The following is a 5,857-nucleotide window of genomic DNA, read 5'->3' on the forward strand; positions in this document are numbered from 1 at the left end:
TTTTGTAAAATGGAGGTAGTAATGTCTATTTCACAGGGTTGCTATAAGAATAAATAGGATAAAGAAAGCCTAATGTCAGGCACTACATTAGGGAAGAGGGCTGCAAGCCACACAAGGGCAGGGATGAATCTGTCTTGTTTTCAGTTGGATCCCCAGTGATCAGTGAAGTGTGGAGTACACAGGGGTGCTCTAAAAGCATTAAGCACATGAATAAATGAACAGCATGTGCTCAATAAAGTTACATTTCTCCACCAATGTAACTGGAGAAATAGGGTTGCCTGAGAACTAACCAAGTGTGGGGACATGGAGGGGAGGCTGGAGAAGCTGGGGTGCCAGGCACCTCCCAGGTAGCTGTAGGGAGGCAGACTCAAGGAAGGACTTGAATCCTTTGGGCACCAAGGCTCTGGGACACCACTGCTCTGAATCAAGGGGCCAGGAGCTAGGATACTCTGCACCCAGGCAGAAGTTGTAGGCACACACGTAAGCCCCAGAGGGCAGAGGGATACAGAAGCCCAAGTCCATGCAGACCAGCAGGGGCAGCTCAAGCGGGTGGTCCAAGGGCCATGTAAACAGCCCCTGGCTGGGGAAGGTGGGTGGACTGAGAGAGCTTGGTTGAGGCTCCTGTGTTCAGGGCTGGGGTAAGTCACAGAGGGACCTGAAGGACCCAATCCACAGCCGCGTTGCCTGAGCGCTGTGTCTCCTCCTCCAGCCTGGGCTCACAAGGGGTCCCATCAGGGGCATCTCTGCTCCTTCCATCACACTCCTGGGACTGCGGATTCATGCCCAGATCTCTAACAGATTTCTGTGGATTCAGATGCTTTTGACGGGGCCTGTTTTCAGTAAAGGCTAGTGGGACCCTCTGTCCCTGAGCCTCAGAAGTCTCTGGTCTGTCCCCATCTGCATTTTCACTTCTGCCGTATATACGGCCCCCTCCACCCAGTGGCCGGCTCCTTCCCTTCATCATTTACCCTTGCTCACCACCCTCTTAACGCAAAACCAAACAAAACCCTCTCTCCTTCGCCCCTACCTGTCTCTTCTGATAACATCTATCTCTTCCCCTCCATATCCTTCACTTCTCAGATGTGATTTCTCTGAGGGGAATCACCAGTGGTCTCTGAAGACCACCCTCCCAATACTCTGTTTATAAATCCATCCAATGAATGATGCTTCTGGAGCAGCACTTGGCAACATGGACCTCTGCCTCCTGGAACCCCGCCCCCCTCCCCCCCCCCCCCCCCCACCTTGGATCCTTGCCGCAGAGCCCTCTCCCGTCCCTCTGGCTGCCCAGCCGCCCCTCTCTCAGTTTCCTCCTCTTGTTCTCCCTGGGCCCCTCCCTTCCTTGGGACACTCCTGTCCAAGGTCCTCGCCTCCTCTCTCTCACGTTCTCCCAAGGTGAGGTCATCTTCCCGTGGCTTTAATTACCATCTAGAGGCCCATGACCGCCTCTCCAGTGCGGGCTTGTCTCAAGAGCCAGAGACCCATACATGGAGCAGCTTGTGAACGTCTGCGGACGGAAGCCTCACGGCGCTTCCGTCTCCTCGTGCGCTTTAGTCTCCTCGTGCGCACACTGGACTGAGCGCGCTGTGAACGCCGGCCGCTCCCGGCCTTCCCACCATGGTCACCATCTCAGTGAGCATCCACAAATCCGGACATGACCCTTGGCGCCTCTCTCTCCTTCACCCTCCAAACTCCCTTCTTCTGTTTGATTTGACCCACTCTGCCATTAGCGTTGTCCCTCCTAATTAGCTTCCCAGTCTATTCCCTCGTCTCCTTTCCCGTGGCCCCCCACCCTGGCATGGAGGCTGCCCTCTGTTCCAGCCTCTTCCCGGGCTCCCTGCTTCGAGGGCCCGCCTCTGCTTGCTCCCCTCAGCTCAGCCGGTCTCAGCTCTGCCTCAGGTGTTTGCCCGCTGTCAGCCTCCTCAAGGCTCCCTCAAGCCTCACCTCTTTGAAGATTACCGTCATAGTTAGAAGGGGTGGTCTGGAACCGTTGCACCTGTTTCAAACCAGACCTCACCACTCACCAACTCTGTGACTTTGGACACATTTTTAACTACTCTAAGCTCAGTTTGGATGGCATCACCGACTCAGTGGGCATGAGTTTGAGTAAACTCTGGGAGTTGGCGATGGACAGGGAGGCCTGGCATGCTGTAGTCCATGGGGTCGCAAAGAGTCGGACACTGAGCGACTGAACTGACTGAACTGAGCTGAGCTCAGTTTCTGCCTATGTTAATGGTGGTCAGTGGTAGAGATAGGTGTCCTTTTTCAAAACAAAGATCCCTGTCTCTCTGCCAGCAATTGCTACCTATCTCTAGAATGCAAACCAGCTAAAGATGCTTGATTCACAGCAATCTGAAATACACTGACCTCCATTAACACAGAGGGAAACTGAGCTCAGTTCAGTTCAGTGCAACAGACAAAGCTCTCCAGCCAGCCTTCTCCAATCAGAGTGAAATCAGGGAAGACGGGGCTAAAGCGGGGCAGGCATGGGGAGGGTCTGGCAGTTGGATGGAGGGCAGAGGCTGAAGGGAGGAGTTGCGGGATCTACCTGGTGGAGGGGGAGCTTACAGGAGTAGAAGGTCTGGTTTTTAAATTTCCAGCTGTTTGCTGGGCTTTGAAAAGTCCCATCTTTTCCCCAGCTACTCCCAACTTTCAGTAAACTTCTCATTATAAGTTTTGCCTTATGTCAGTAATGTTTAGAGGGAAATTAAGGAAAAGGCAGAGCCACCTCACCTTCCTTCCGAGGTTCTTCTCACCCCCACCCCAGGTTCTGGTTAAGTACCCCATCTTTGTAGATCAACAAGAAGACAAAAAAGGCATGAACTCCAGAACTGAGTCAGAACAGGATTGAGCGAGAAGAGCACACAGAAATGATAGAGAATCATGAAAACGCTAAGACCTGGCGACTCTCAGGAATCTCGGAGTGCGGGGGAGGGGAACCATGTTTATCTGAAGGTTAAAGGAAAGGGTGGATCTCAAAACCCTAAAGGACTTCAAGAGAGCATTTGGCTCATTGAGAATTAAATTAGATAATTTACTGAAAGCGTCCAGCACTGAGCCCAATACCTAGGATACTCTTAGGAATTTGGGAGTTACTATTTTTCAAACACACAATAATGTCCTATTTTGTATTTGTCAAGGATACAAAAATCTCATCAGAAGTGAGGTGGGCACACATTTACAGAAGCAGGTGTGGGATGTCTCCTGTATCTTCCCTTGGCACCCAGTCTTCCTGGTGGGCATGCACAGCTGCTGGTATCAGTCTCCAAGCAAAGGACAGTCTCACTGTATTTGGAAATGTCCACTGTTGTTGCTATTGTCAGTTACTATTATTTTCAGTAACACTGCTCTTCTTCCCCTGTGTTCCCTGAACATTTACTGTCTTTGTCCTCTGTCGCTGAGTCCTAATCTTAGATTACTATTTTTCACCTTAGATATAAGAAACCTGGCTGGTTTTCACGTGTGGTGTATGAACACAGAATGACTATTTTTTGGTCCCACCGTGTATTCTGTCTCCTGCCTCCAATTATACGGTAAGCTCTGTGAATCAGAAATTGAATGGACGGTTTAGCTTTCATTCCTTTTGTCTTACACGCAATAGTGGCTCCACAGGTGTCTGTTGCTGCTGTGGATGTTAATTCCCTCCCTGGCTGCAACCTGAAAGCCCACACTTGGGCAGAAGGTTGAGATCAGCGCCTGCTTTGTTTTCGCCCCTTTCTTCACTTTAGCTTTGAGACAGCCTGGGGTGCCCAGATGCGGTGACGGAGAGGAGACAAAGAAGAGGGACTTGAGAAGGGTGAGCGGTGTGAAGTGAGGGACATCCCTGGCAAGTGGAGATTGCCTTCAGTCTACTTCATAGACCTCAACCAAAGACGTGGTCCTTGGTTGGGGAAATGTGTGTACTTGTGAGCCGTGCGGACTTATTGCATTATAAAGGATCGGCATCTTCTAGACCGGGAAGGACTTCGAGGTCATCACATCCAACTCCGACCCACTACCAGAATCTCCTCTGATATCTCTGGCAGGTTTTATTCAATTTTGAGCATCTCTAATGATAGAAAGCTCATTGACATCAGAGCAGGAACTTTTGGTTACATAGTCATATCTCTTCTCTCTGTCACCTCCTTTCTTCCTTCTGAACTTGGAACTTGATTTTGATCAAGTATCCACCCTCCTCCTCCTTGTGTCAAGGGGAGAATCATAACTGGTTTAAGGAGTTGTGGTGAGCCCATTTTCCTTCCCAGTGAGTGATTTTGACAAGGGCATGAAAATGTGACATAATTTTAGCTAATGAAGTGAAGGAGAAACTTGCTAAGGGCTTCCAGGAAAATTTTCTTCCCTTTAAAAAAAGACACATGTCTTTACATGGTCTCTTCTATTAGAAACTTGAGCCTAGATGTAATGCCTGGAACTGTGGCAGCTATCATGTGACCATGAGGGGAGCTAACTTGAAGGTAGGGTGGAAAGACTGAGGCTAACAGAGCAAAAACACTTAAAAATAAAAGAAATAAACTAGCAATCAAGTAAACAAACAGTGGAGGAATTGATGTAGTCATTGAACAGCTCCATTAAATGGCATTGGGTTGTATCTACCAATTTAAGCAAACCTCAAAAGCTGCTAACTCATGTTAAACATGAGAAATAGTTTACGTGAACTGCAAATAAACCAGGGATCTCTCAACCTAAATGTATGTGACTGAATGTTGAACCTAAATGAAGGACTTTACATTTGTCTCTGTTAAATCTTTTTTCATTTCTGTTAAATTTTATTTTTTGGTTTTGATTTAATTGATCTAACCTTTTATCTTTTACAAACCTTTCGATTACCAATTTAACAATACGGACTATTCCTAATTCCTTTCAACTCTATCTTTTACTCATAACGTTTCAATAAGCACATTTTCTACATTCAAAGAAATGATGTGAGCTGAAATAAAACCTATAAAGAGAGAGTCTATAAAACTATACTTGAACCTCAGGGCACCAATGTACAGACATTCTGAGCCCACCTTGCTGTATACCAGGCAGCCCATATTTCTTTGTCTTGTCCACATTTGGAGAAAATTGCCTTGGTTAAATCAGGATGCAGTAACTATGATATACTGATACACTGACACCCTGGCCCAGTGATCTGGGGACTGGGACTGCCAGGCCCTGCTGCCCCCTCCCAGCTCTCCAGGGCCTGCTAGCCTGTGGGCAGATGTCACTAGGGAGGGCAAATGACAGCTTTATAGGGCCCAGCCAGATGTCCTCAGGGCCCTCTCAGTGAACACACTCCACACTCTGGAGGTGCATTCCTGCTCCAGGCCTGAGGACCTGAGGTTGCTGGAAGGTGGGAATCTCTCTGTGGCTTCCTGGGTTGGCTCTTTCCCAGTTGGAGGAGAGCCAGGTTGGAACAGAAACTGTGTAGCTCCTGCAGGAGCAGGATCACATAATTTGGGAGCCCCAGATTTCCTGAATCTCTTTCCCTGAAGGTGGGCGAGGGGACCTGGCCAGACAGACATCCCAAACTCTGTGTGGCCAACAGAACCTGTGGTCTGATCTGGGTGAAACTGGGAATTCTGAGAGAGGTTGATCCTATCCAGGAGAGGGGGGCTTTCCTGAGCTGCCCTGGGGGTGATCCACTCCTGTTCTCTGGCCTGGCATTTTTAGGTAGTGTTGTTCAGTTGCTGTCATGTCCGACTCTTTGCGACCCCATGGATAGCAGCACACTAGGCTTCCCTGTCCTTCACCATCTCCAGGAGCTTGCTCAAACTCATGTCCATTGAGTCAATGATGCCATCCAACCATCTCATCCTCTGTTGTCCCCTTCCCCTCCTGCCTTCAATCTTTCCCAGCATCAGGGTTTTTCTAATGAGTC

General features: G+C 49.0%; 1 long non-coding RNA gene across 1 annotated transcript; it reads left to right on the top strand.

The window, feature by feature from the left end:
• Nucleotides 1-2,496: 2,496 nt before the first annotated feature.
• On the top strand, nt 2,497-4,642 carry LOC129628827 (uncharacterized). Its single transcript, XR_008702915.1, has 3 exons — nt 2,497-2,576; nt 3,432-3,530; nt 3,726-4,642. It is a non-coding gene; the product is annotated as an uncharacterized LOC129628827 (long non-coding RNA).
• The last annotated feature ends 1,215 nt before the right edge of the window (nt 4,643-5,857 follow it).

Source organism: Bubalus kerabau, chromosome 15 (assembly GCF_029407905.1).
Source record: "Bubalus kerabau isolate K-KA32 ecotype Philippines breed swamp buffalo chromosome 15, PCC_UOA_SB_1v2, whole genome shotgun sequence".
Taxonomy (NCBI): Eukaryota; Metazoa; Chordata; class Mammalia; order Artiodactyla; family Bovidae; genus Bubalus; species Bubalus kerabau.